Below are 12,756 nucleotides of genomic sequence, written 5' to 3'. Positions count from 1 at the left end.
ATCCGTCATCATAACATTCTTTTTATATATGAAAAGTAACTAGTCATCCGTCACCATAACATTGTGAGTGTATAAAAAAAGAAAAATATAATAAATAAGTGTTTGTGAGTAAGATAAAAATGGTGGATGAGTTATGAAATGTTTTATAAAATGAAAGATAAATTTTGAAAAATGTGATTTTTAGGTAGATTACAGAATAGAAAATGGTGTTTCTGTTGTTCTAGTTCAAACAACCTAATAAGCGTTCGATTCCCGAGGGTAATCTTCCTGGTTTTCCCAAATGTTATGTTAGTATTACATCAGCTTTTATCCTTAACTCACCAAATGCTTGGAAAAAGTCCTCAAATGATATCATGTGTAAGGATGAGATCGGTACTGGTACCATATGGAAATTGTACCATACCTAGTTTTAGCTAAAGTTAAAACCAAATATTGAACCTTATATGTTTGTTCAGAACTGAGATGGTACGATACCGTTAAAAGTTTCGGACCAATATCATACTAATAACGAAAGTAAACTAAATTCAAAATTGAATACCGTACAGTGTATGTTCTGTCAATACCGATATACCGATATAGTAGAGTATTGCTATGCAATTTCTCATCCCTATTTATGTGTGTGACTGAAAACTTTGATTTCAAACAAGAAAAGCTAGTAAGTCTATAAGAATTAAACGATTATATAATTGTTAGTTGTTACTTTAGAAAGTGTATGTTAGTTGTGTTAGTATTTTATTTTTCCAAATAGAAAATAAGCCATGGTCATTAAGACTTTAAGAGCATGCATGCTAATGCCGGTCGGGTCATGTTCATGCTCCATTTTCAATTATTTTTGAGAATTAAATATTAAATACTATAAATAAGCAACATGTTTTGGCTTAGACAGGTTGTACTCTTTGCTTTACGTGTTTTCCAAAAAAAAATTTGCTCTGCTTCACTCACGTGCCAAACACGAACATTGCATCATCCTTCTTCTTCCCAAAAAAAACCGCATCAACTCTTCTTCCTCCCCAACACCCTTTCTATTCTCTCTGTCAACACTCAACAGTTGTTTCTTAGCCTTCCCAAATCGAAAATCGTCTGAGTTTGCTCCACGATTTCACCGAGTTCGCACTCTACTCTTCAACCGTTGACCGGTGTGCACCGTCGCCGGTACAATTCGTCATTGCAATCGAGTAATCCGTCAAGGTTTGTACATATTTCGTACTGTTGTTTGATTAATTCAACATTTTTCTGTATAGTGTGCTTATTTATGTTGAAATTTTGCTTAAATCTGGAAAAGTAGAGAACGAGATCTGGAAGTTGAATTTGCTTTTGAATGATTTTGTTTGTTGCTGACAACCATTTGATTTGATAAAGTTCATCTGAGTAGTACTTAGATTAGGTATTTACTATTGTTTGTGATGAGTGAAATAGCTTAATGTTGTTTATTTTAGTGTATTCTCATAACAGGTTTTATCACTCACACTTTGGGGAGAACTGAAAGCCAAGCACCTCACGCTTGAAAGTTTATCGCAAGTGCAAGGGAAACTTCTGATGGAGTGTAAGAAGTTGATATTGGCTCAACAAAATGGGCTCCTTCTCAAGGTCTAAAAATTGCTACAGAATCTCAGGTCTTAACCCCCATAACTTGCAAGAATCATACACCTTTGTAATGGTACTCCTAGATATATTTGTTGAAAGACTTAGATTATCGTTGCAATAATATTGTTTTTTTGATCTTAACTAATGGTTTAATTATCTATAGGAAGTTTAAAACTTGATAATTAAGGTGTTAGTGGCTAAACCTGGTTCGTCTTATCCGGTTTAACTCGCTACCCAACCGCCCATCTAACCACCTGTACTTGCAGTAATTAAATTGATAAATGGAGTGATCAACCTTCAGTTTGCAAGTGTAAATAGATGTGATAAGTTGATTAAAAAAATGCATACCACAGAGTCACTGAAGTTCATGGTAGATAGGGAGAAAGGGAGACTAAACCTTCTGGTGGTGGTTAGCCACCGTACGCGGCGGTGATGCCACCCACTCCGGCGAGGGCCGTTGGTTACGATTGGGCTGGAGAAAAACTGCAGTACGTTTCCTTCTTTGATCTCTGCTCTTGGCTTTGGTTTCCGGTTTCCAGTAGTTGATGAAGTTCGCCTTTTAAGATTGACTTGAAGATGGTTTTGAATAGGGAGGGTGATGGTATATAAAACGGCGGTTACGAGACTACTGTCATCGGTAGCCTAGCCTGTATTGCTCTATTATACATAACTTCTCAGACAAGAAATCTATTATTACCCTTTTGTTATTTAAATTTACAAATCATAAAATGCAAAATATGTTGTTGATTTCTTACCTTTTTATTTGTTTTTTCTTCCGTTTAATTTACTTATGCTGTGAATTTGGATACCTAGGTGTAGAGAAAGATAATTAGAAACTGTAGATAGGGTGTTCGACGTTTTGTCTGTGTAAGAAAGTTGATTTTTTTTACGATTTTGGAAGTAATATGTTTGATCTGATGAGTAGTTGCATACTAGCTGAACAAATCGATGATTTTTAATAATTTTATTAACCAGAAAACGACTTTGATGGAATCAGATGTAGTTTAGGACAATTACATATGCTTTATAGAAATCTCTTTTTAAACTTATTTCCCATTGTTTTGTTATTCTAATCAAAATTCGTTTTGTTCTAATCAAAAGTGGCAATCTCAAGTTCAGGTTGCATGGGCTAATCACTTGAACCAAACATAAATGGAGAAATCCTGATTGGCTAACCAGGTAAATTGTTTCTTCAAAACCCTTATTTGCTTTTGGCTGGGGGTGAGCATTTCAAGGACCCAACCGGCAGAACTATGGATCCGGACCACCAAGAGATATGACCGGCCCGTTTGATGATTTAGTGTAAGGTTCCCGGTTCCCTGATTTGGTGAGTTCCCGGTTCCGGTTCGCTTCCGGGTATAAACTATGTATGTTCATTGAAACCCATGGGAACCGTATGTAGCAATTTTTTTTCCTTCATCCTCTTTATCGTATGTATGTATAGATCATCTGATAAATGTATGTATGTTGAGAATGTGACGTGTAATGCTTAGGTGTGTTACCCATTTTATGTATAAATTACAAATTATATTTTTGCCATGTGAAGAAGCCATTGACGATCCTTTATTAGAAATCATATTTTTTCTGAATGACTAATTTCATTGTTCCACCAGTTAAGGAATAGAAAGATTACCTCCAAGTTGTAGGAAATCGCTTGAAGAGCATAAGTTGAGAAAAGAGGCTTAATCCAATATTCTAATTGTAGTTTTTAAATGCTTGATCAAACAACTTCTTGCTAATCAAAGCAGTGAATGATGCCAATGCTTAGGGAGTTAAGCATCCCATTAAGTGGCCTTGACTAATGGAAGCCTTATGGGAATTTTTATGTATGATGTCTAGGGCTTAGTGGGACAATAATTTTGATTGCTAAATTTGTTTGACCTCAATTTTGATTGCAAAATTTGTTTGACCTCAATATACACACATCCCTAGAATTCACATCACATGTTGAAAACAAGATCTAGACCAACAGCGGTTTAAATATTAAATATTCAATATTTGAATATCCTATTTGTGAAATTTTGACTGCATATTTAGGACTACGATATATCAGTAACACACTTCAAACTTGTGTAAAAAGGAAAGGAAACACTGAATTGGAATGGAAAAACAACAAGTTTTATGTTATTTGTATTTTGATGGAAGTTTTAATGTTCTTCTTTCTTGAAATAATCCGGCTTTTTTGCCTTCTTTGGTAGTTGCAGTGCGCAAATGCCAAATCCCAAATCTCAAGCTGCTGATTCATTGGTAAGAAGATCACCGCTTGATTCCATATCACCAAGGAAGCGATTAGCTCTTACAATAACACAGGTACACTTAGTTTATATGTTTTGATTAAAGTTTTAGAAAATGGGTTTTTATTAAAGTTTAATCACCTAAATTTTTGAATTGTCTAAGTTTGAATCAGACAAATCAAAGTACAAGGGTTTTGCCCGTATGGAAGAAAAGTTAAGAGACTTAAAAGCAGTTGGCCGAGAAAACGTCTATACTTAATTCATAGGGACTTCAGTAAACGGGTTGAAAGAATATAAAGCCAAAATAATGTGTACTTATTGTAACGAAGTTTTGTGCAGTTTGAAGCTAGACGACCATTGGTGGGTGCAAATGTAGATGGATGAACATGTTCAGTTCAAGAGAGGATTATTATCAAGGGATGATCCGAACAAGATTTATAAAAGTATGTAAAAGGTTAATGGCATTTGTATTGTCATAGGTTTTACATGCTTAATGTTTAGTGTTATTTAACTTTCCCGCCGCAACACGGATGGACTTTCGTCTATCGTTTATATACGTTACGCCTTAATTTGTATGCCCCCGGCCGCAACGCGGCGGGGTTCCATCTAGTTTGATTAAAAAAACCAATTAAACAATCAAGAAACGAATATGTTACAACCTACCTTAAGGAAAAATAATAAACAATTATTGAATATTAAATAAGGAAGTATTAAATAAATGATGACTCATACTTGATCATTGTTAGGATACAATATCTGATTTAGAGTTGATTCAATCACATAAAAAAAAACTCGTCTCTTTATATTATATTATAATTATAATATAATTGAACAGAATATATATCGTATGAATTTCATTTTCATTAATAAATAAATATATTGTATCTCTTGAGATAAAATACGATGGGAGCTTTATAATATAATTAGTATATATTTTAGATGATAAGACATGTTTTACAAAAATAATACCGTTAAATATTAAAAATATCGAGTCCTCTTGATATTATTTAATTATGTAGAAGGTTATCTTGAGGATATATATTTAATTATGTAAAAAGGTTAGAGTGAATTACTTTTTGAGTCTTTGTGTTTTAGTGGTTTTAATCACTTGAGTCCAAAATCAAAATGTTTAACGTTCTGAGTCCCTATCCATTTATTTTATAACGTTTTGAGTCCATTTTTGTTCATTTTATAACGATTTGAGTCCAAAAAATTAGACTCAAAAGGTTAAAATTTGGACTTAGAATGACTCAAATGGTTAATGAAAATGCTTATAGGGACTCAGGTCGTTAAACTTTTTGCTTTTGGACTCAACTAGTTAAAACCATTAAAACACAGAGACTCAAACAATAATTTACCCAAAAGGTTAACTTGAGGATGTATATTATTATTCGGGTTAAAAGAAATCATGTTGTATGATCTTGAATTAACGTATGTAAAAGAGTAAAGCGATTATTGAGTTACGTTAAATTAACTTGTTATAGTTTTGACCGCAAGCAAACTTGAGTCAAAATTAAGGTAACATGAAACTTATTTGATAAACAAGTCTAGCTTAAACTTCGTACATCAAGATTGATTGGCATGCAGCCTAGGGGCGGTAATTTTTAACACGATCTGTCAACCCGACCTGAACCTGACACGAAAAAAACAGGTTTAGGTCGACTAACCCCAACCCGTTTAAAAAAACGGGGTCGGGTTCAGGTTGACCCGTATAAAAAACGGGTTGACTCATTAACCCGTTTAACTATTTAGAAAAAAAATCTTTTATATTTTTTTTGTTTTTCCGTTTCTATTTTAGATGGTTAGTTATAATAATGTTAATTTTGATACATTATATTATTTATTTGTCACACTCATACTCATCATTAAACTTGTTATCGATAACCCGTTTAAAACCTAATAACTCATTTATATATCATCAACTTATATGACTCATTTCAAAATATGGGTTAAACGGGTTGGGTTCGAGTTGACCCGAACTTATATTGGCCGGGTTAGGGTTGAAATCTTTTACCCGAATAATAATATGAGTCGGGTTCGGGTTGAACATTTCAACCCACCAATCTGCCAACCCGCAACCAGTCAACCCGACACGATTGACACCCCTAAATTACAACCTAATAAAAAATATTAATCATATACATATAATAGCATTTATATATACTTTATATAGTTAAATAATAAATATAATTTGTCTAACTACGTATCTCACTCTTTCGCGCATACCTATGTGCTAAACGGGTCGTGTTTAAGGGTTCAACCGAACCCGAACCCGGAAATTTTAGACGAACCCGACCCAAACCTGAAAATTGTGTCATACTTGAATATTCGTAGGTTGACCCGAACATCACCCGTTCAACCCACAAAAAAAATATTTTTTATATTGTTTATGCAAATTAATATATTAAAATTAACATTTACTAAAAATTACAAATGTATATAATACAATAACATTAAAATTATAAAATCTTATGTTAATTTTACCTTTTAAGTTATAATTATGGTATAAAAAACACATCCAAATTAACTTATAACATAAAACATATTGTAAAAAATAGAATATAATATAAATAGATTAAACGGATAAACCTTTAAATATGAGAATCATATTATATTTATGTAAACCCATAAATATGTAAAAATATAGAGTTAGTATTTGTGGCAAAAGCATAGATTAGACATATTCTAAAACATTATCGTTACTTCATACAATAATATTTCTTTAACATGTGTAAACACTGTGTGGAAGTCTGTCCTACGTCATTGGCAAGACACACACTCATGCTTTTTTTTAAAAAAAAGATGGTATTGTTGGTGGGGATTAGCTACACACTCTACAATCTAAATTAATAATTATTATCTAAGACCATAGGGTATGGTGAGGTTAGTCTTTAAAGAGACCACTTGTTACGTAGGCGCCACCCATCAAGGGTGGAGGACCATCCCCTTCACCCAAGGGTGTGGAAGACTACCTAACCCCACAATAAAAATCAATATAATATAATATATAATAAAGAGGGAGAGAGAGAGAAGTCAGAGGGGCCCACCACATTTGGCTCGTCTCCAACGTCGTAGAGGAGCCACTTGAGACGCGACGGAGCATCCGGGGCCGGTGTGGGACGACCCGGTTCGTGGCCGACGGACCGGGGACGTACCCCATACCCTTTGGTCTAAGGGTATACGGAGTGGTTAGACACTTGAAAGTGGTAAACTTCAAAATCAACCAATGAGAGCGTGTCATGTCAAAGTGGTAAACTTTGCTCAAAAGTGTTGGCAATGGTTAGACACTTCATGAATTGATAAACTATTAAAAAAAAGGAAAAATGTGTGATTAGTTGAGATGACATGAACCCCACCCCACATACCCCCTCTCTCTCTCCTACCCTCCCTCCCCGCATCAGCAACCCACCACCGAACAAACATGGCAAAATCGGCAAACTTGGCGCTGGTGGTGGTTTACCGCATCGGTAAATTGGTTTACCGAAGTTTGCCGTTCTCCACTCCGTATACCCTAAGTAAAGATAGATACACTATAAGACAATCGACATTCTATTATTTGTGGCCTTGTGGGTTTGGAATGGTGGAGATGCTTGGTATGGGCCTATGGGGGAACTTGTGACCATAAAATGGTACTTTCGTTGGAAAGATGACAAGAAAAACAATACCAAACCCTAAGGATGGAAATATCTATATAAAAATACACTTCCAAGAAAAAAAAAAAAAGAAAAGAAAAAAAAGCATGGGTGTATGGTTAAGGATGTTCGAGAACAACAAGTAGGCCCAAATGTGTAATAAGTTGTGTTGTTTGGTATCCCTCTTCTATTTCTCTAAATGGGCTTTGTTGTCATTGTGGGCCAACTTCCAATCAATGTCAAGTCCCATTTATTCCCATTTATTTAAAAGTTTAGTCCAAACGTATTGAGGGCAATCAATTCAATATCAATTAATTTATTTGGGGGTCCATTAAATCAAGAGATTGATCCTCGATCAACCTGCAAGAATGTTAAAACAAACGTATTTTTAGTACTCCTTCAATTCTCATGTGATTTAATGATACTGACTATGGTGTAGTATTAAAATACTCCTTTATATTTCTCAAACTAATATAAACACAATCCACCACTTGTGGCGCCAGTGGCGGACCCAGGAATTTTTTCATGGGTGTGCGGAACATTTTTAAAAATTTTAGGCCCCTAGGTATATAAGTAAAAAAATCGGTTCGAATCGGGTCGGGTTATGTAAAACAAACGAACATCAAACTAAATTTATATAATCATCAAAAACATGTCAAAGCTTGTTACAAACATAATTAAAACGTCGACGCCCTACGGGTTTTCATTCAGGGGCGGACCCAAGCCCAGCCCAAGGTGGGCGGGCGCACCCCCGGGCTATCCAAAACATCACCTAAAACTAATTTCTTAAGCAATTCTTTCTCTATATAACATAAGTTCATCGCTCCATAACATAATATTTCAATAACATAATGTTTCAATTTTAATTTTAATTTTCAACTATTCAAGCCTTAGAAATCATAACGTAAGTTGTAATCACCCTAAAGATATATAAACAACATAATCACCCTAAAAATCATCTAAACAACCATAAACAACGTTAAAACACACAAAATTTCAAACCTATTTAACAACTTTATTACCCTTTTTTCTCCTATAATATCAACCAAAATCATCAAAATAACAAAGAAACTTACCCGTGTTCGGATTCCGGTTAGATTTGGTATCAAACGACGGTGGTATGGTGACTGATTACAATGGTCGTCGGCTGCTGGACTGTTGTCGCTGGGTGATGTTCGTTGGCAGTGCAGGGACGCAAGAGAGAGAGAGAGAGAGAGAGAGAGAGAATTTCTAAAGGTTTTGTGCTTTAATTATTTTATTATAGTTTGAAATATTGTTGGGTTTGGTTAATGGACTAACACTTAGCGGGCTAGCTAGTTAGGATTTACAAGTGGGTAAAGGTATGGGTATTTGGGTTTAGTTAGTTAGGTATTAAAAGTTATATAATTTAGGTAGTATTTTTTTTTAAATAAGAATTTACTAAAAAAATTTAAAATATAAATTGATAACACTTTTTACCTAAGGGGTGCGGACGAAAAGTTTCAAGGGTGCGGTCGAAAAATTCCAAGGGGTGCAGACGGGATTTTCGACGGAACTAAGCACTAAATTTTTTTTCCCCGGGGGTGCGCCCGCCCACCTTGGGCTGGGCTTGGGCCCGCCCCTGTGTGGCGCAGTGATAGGAAGGCGCAGTGATAGGAAGACTTAGATTTTCCAATAGAGACTTAAGTTCAATTTTCATTTGTGTCACTTTTAATGATTTAAGGTAATGAAGGATTTGAGTTATGCTTTGTGCGGGGTTGTCAGTTCGATTCTCGAACCCATCCGGATTTTTCGTCTCACTGTATGTGCTCTTGTGGTGGCACCACTTGCCCCACGGTGGGCGCCAAATTGTTTTGATAAAAAAATCTGATCAAAGATAATTTAACCAAATCTGTAAAGTGTGATAGAATGCTTGATTGATGAACAATGATAAAATGAGTATTAAACGAATAAGGTAATCAAACACAGAGATTTGTACGGGGAAAAACCCTTGATCACTAGTAGATCGCCGACATAAAAACCTCGAATAGTGAAAACTATCACTATCAACTATATTGCACAATTGAAAAGAGATTACCACTTCGGATATTGATTTAGTATTTTACAACTGAAAGCTATGAGTGTTGTGAGAGTTCTGGTTCATTGTGTATGCGAGAGTGTGTGTGTAATTGTGTAACCTAACACTTAATCAACCCATTTTGAATAAGCCTAACAACTAAGTCCGAAAATCTTGGAAGACCACTGTCACACCCCCAAAATCCACCCGTGAAGTATCACCGCTTGGGAGCGTGACTGACCAGGATCAAGCCACCAATCATATAGAACAACGTAAATAGTAAAAGTAAATGTAATTTAACCAAACCAATCCATATGAAAGGTGTTCAAAACATAAGTATAAATTTAACGTTTAGCGGAAGCATATGAGTAAAAGCCCAACATAAGTAAAGTATGAAATGTCAATGTTTAATCAAAGCATTCACGATCCTTGTCCACAACGACCGCGCCTCCCAGTGCAAGCTCCATGTATACCTAACGACCTGCAAGGCATGTAACAGAGAGTCAACAACTAGTTAAGCGAGTTCACCGTAAGTAAGTTCGTAATAGTAAGTTCTTTTCGTCACATGTGGCTCTACTAGGCCGATAGTATGTTCTATTAGTGGGGGCTTCCCATATTTGTATATACACTAGACTATTTGTAACTATATGTGTTCTTCTTAACCCGAGAACAGTAGTACGTACAAGATTTATGTAGGTTTTACGTAAGTGCCCTTCTTTACCCGAGGACAGTGGTACGCGTGGGGTTTACGTAGGTTTTACATAAGTGTCCTTCCTAACCCGGAAGACAGTAGCATGTGTGAGTTTACGTAGGTTTTACGTAAGTGTCCCTCGAAACCTGAGGACAGTGGTAAGTACTTGTTTACGTAGGTTTTACGTAAGTGTCCTGCTTAACCCGAGGACGATGGTAGATAGTCTAGTAGCCGTGTAAGTACGAGTAATTGTTCAGTCCCATCATTCAACCCATTCCCAATCCCCGGGAATCCCATGCCTTGGTAAGAGTGTGAACTCACCTTGGTTTGCTCGGTATGCTAAGTTAAGTGCTCACAAGTAATCAATCAAATCCTACCGGGTTAACAGAGATAGTTAGTTCCATGTATTCACGTATTTATGCACATGTAATGCTCGATATTAGCCATGCAACACTTATTGTCACGTATGACATGCAAGTATCCTCATCACAGTTTATTCACAATACTAGTTCACATGGTAACAATTCATCATATCATACAAGTAGCCAAAAATCCAATCACATATCACCAGTTCATGATTTCGGCCCAATTAATAGCTTTAATTCCATTAAATCCACCCCGTAGCCCAAATCTAATTCTCATGCCTCCTAATTCATCAATTGTGAAATCATATGCCTGCTAAAATATATGTGTGTGCGTGTTTAATGATCGAGTGCGGCCCATCATCACAACCGGCCCAACATCAACTATACTCCCATCTAACTATTCAGTAACTCATTAATATGTATCGGCCCAAATTACCAAGCATGTATAACAACACCAAACATCATCATTCATTAACAGTTAACACTCAGAACCCTAATACTCGAAATCCCCACTAGCCAATAAATAAAATCATATCAACACATGCACATACTACATTTCTATTGGACCAAGATTATGATAATGTTCAAAATTAATACCACTAACATGGCCGACAAATATATATATTGTTTTCATGTTGCTATTTGACCAACCCCAACCTACTACATTTCTATTGGACCAATAGCTATTGCTACATCACAACCTAAGTATCATATTCTCATTTATTGCACATGGCATGCTACTGTCATTGTAATTGAAATATGTGCATCTCTAGATTACATTCACAAAGCCGCCACTTTTAGATTTGAGGTTGACAATTGTAATCATGCCACACACCTTCAAATATAATGAACCGACCAAGCTACTGACATAAATCGATTCCCTAGAACTCATATGATTTGCCTTTTATTAATTAACACAATCATCAAACCATCCAAATCACAGTAATCATGACTACACATACTAACATGTTCGGATCTTGTAAGAATACTATCAATAAACATGCATCACAGACGACACGTGATGATCATCAACAAAACGCAGCCAAACAATGGTCAAAGTATTTTAAATCATATAATCGGATAAAGATTAACACTAACCACGATGAACAAAGAGATAACTTGATCGTTCTTTGAGGGTCTCGAAGTCGCAAGGTTGCCGTCGGGTACAAAGAAAACGAGGGAGAGAGAGGAGATGTGATTAGGTTTTTTTTTTTTTTTTTTTTGCTAATTAGGTTTTGCGTGAAGATTAAATAACAAAAACTCCAAAATCAACAACTACTGGGCCGAAGCCCATATGCTTTTCGCTGGCCTCTTGTGGACGAAAACACCTGAGGTGTTTTCGGTCATGGGGTGTTTTCATGTGGGAGGGTGAGGGCAACATTATTAACTATATAAAACATATATTATCAATACAGGATACACATAACAATGTATACCACCTATAATGCACACCATACACACATATATATAACATACTTTACACCCACCATTTATAACATACCAACCACAACACGATTTAACATATTATAATACGTACGGTTGTGAAACAAACAAGTCGTATAAGCAAACAATCTAAACAATTAACGTGCGATAGTGCGAAGATGGAATCTTGGAAACTCGAGTTGTCAAATTTCAAGCCCCATGACCATCTGTGGATTTAGCACGTGTAGCATCTTGAACGAATTATTCCTGAGATTCCAGCTAAGACTCAATCCACTTCGTCAATAACCTTCACATGAATAATAGAAAACATCGAGAACAATTGTTAGAAATCACAAGTAATAATAAGGATCCTTGATCCTCTAAGTCCATGCACTATCCTGTAACACCCAAAAAAAAAAAAACGGGTTTGGTAATCAAACCTCGCTAATAGTGATGAACAGGTAAAATACCGTTAGTGGTAAAATTTAACCCGGTGAATATTAGGACTTAAACAAGTAATTCTAATATTAATTAAAAAAAAGGGAGAACAAATGTTTTGAGAAAACAAAGTTATAAGAGCCCGAGTTAACGGGACTTAAAATAAACGAGTTATAACTCCCGGAACCCACTAAGTTAACTAGGAATAATCAACCTAGTTAGTTATTTGTTTTAAGACAATATATAAGCATGAACTAGTAAGCCTTTTAAATAACCTTTGAAACTAGAGGGACCAAAAGAGGGCAAAGATGAAAGATTGTTTTTAATTAAAATAAATAAACACCAAAACACACAC

At 35.5% G+C, this 12,756-nt stretch overlaps 1 long non-coding RNA gene across 18 annotated transcripts; it reads left to right on the top strand.

The window, feature by feature from the left end:
* The first annotated feature begins 900 nt into the window (after positions 1–900).
* Positions 901–4,451, top strand: LOC110922592. Of its 18 annotated transcripts, XR_004885537.1 has the most exons (6): positions 901–1,188; positions 1,437–1,613; positions 1,938–2,072; positions 2,686–2,911; positions 3,783–3,894; positions 3,982–4,451. It is a non-coding gene; the product is annotated as an uncharacterized LOC110922592 (long non-coding RNA). The 18 variants fall into 18 exon arrangements; XR_004885528.1 differs by having other exon boundaries at positions 1,437–2,072; positions 3,789–3,894; positions 3,982–4,447; XR_004885539.1 differs by having other exon boundaries at positions 1,437–2,072; positions 4,148–4,447.
* Positions 4,452–12,756: the final 8,305 nt, after the last annotated feature.

This window comes from Helianthus annuus, chromosome 17 (genome assembly GCF_002127325.2).
Source record: "Helianthus annuus cultivar XRQ/B chromosome 17, HanXRQr2.0-SUNRISE, whole genome shotgun sequence".
Classification (NCBI taxonomy): domain Eukaryota; kingdom Viridiplantae; phylum Streptophyta; class Magnoliopsida; order Asterales; family Asteraceae; genus Helianthus; species Helianthus annuus.
This window is presented reverse-complemented; position numbering and strand designations above follow the sequence as displayed.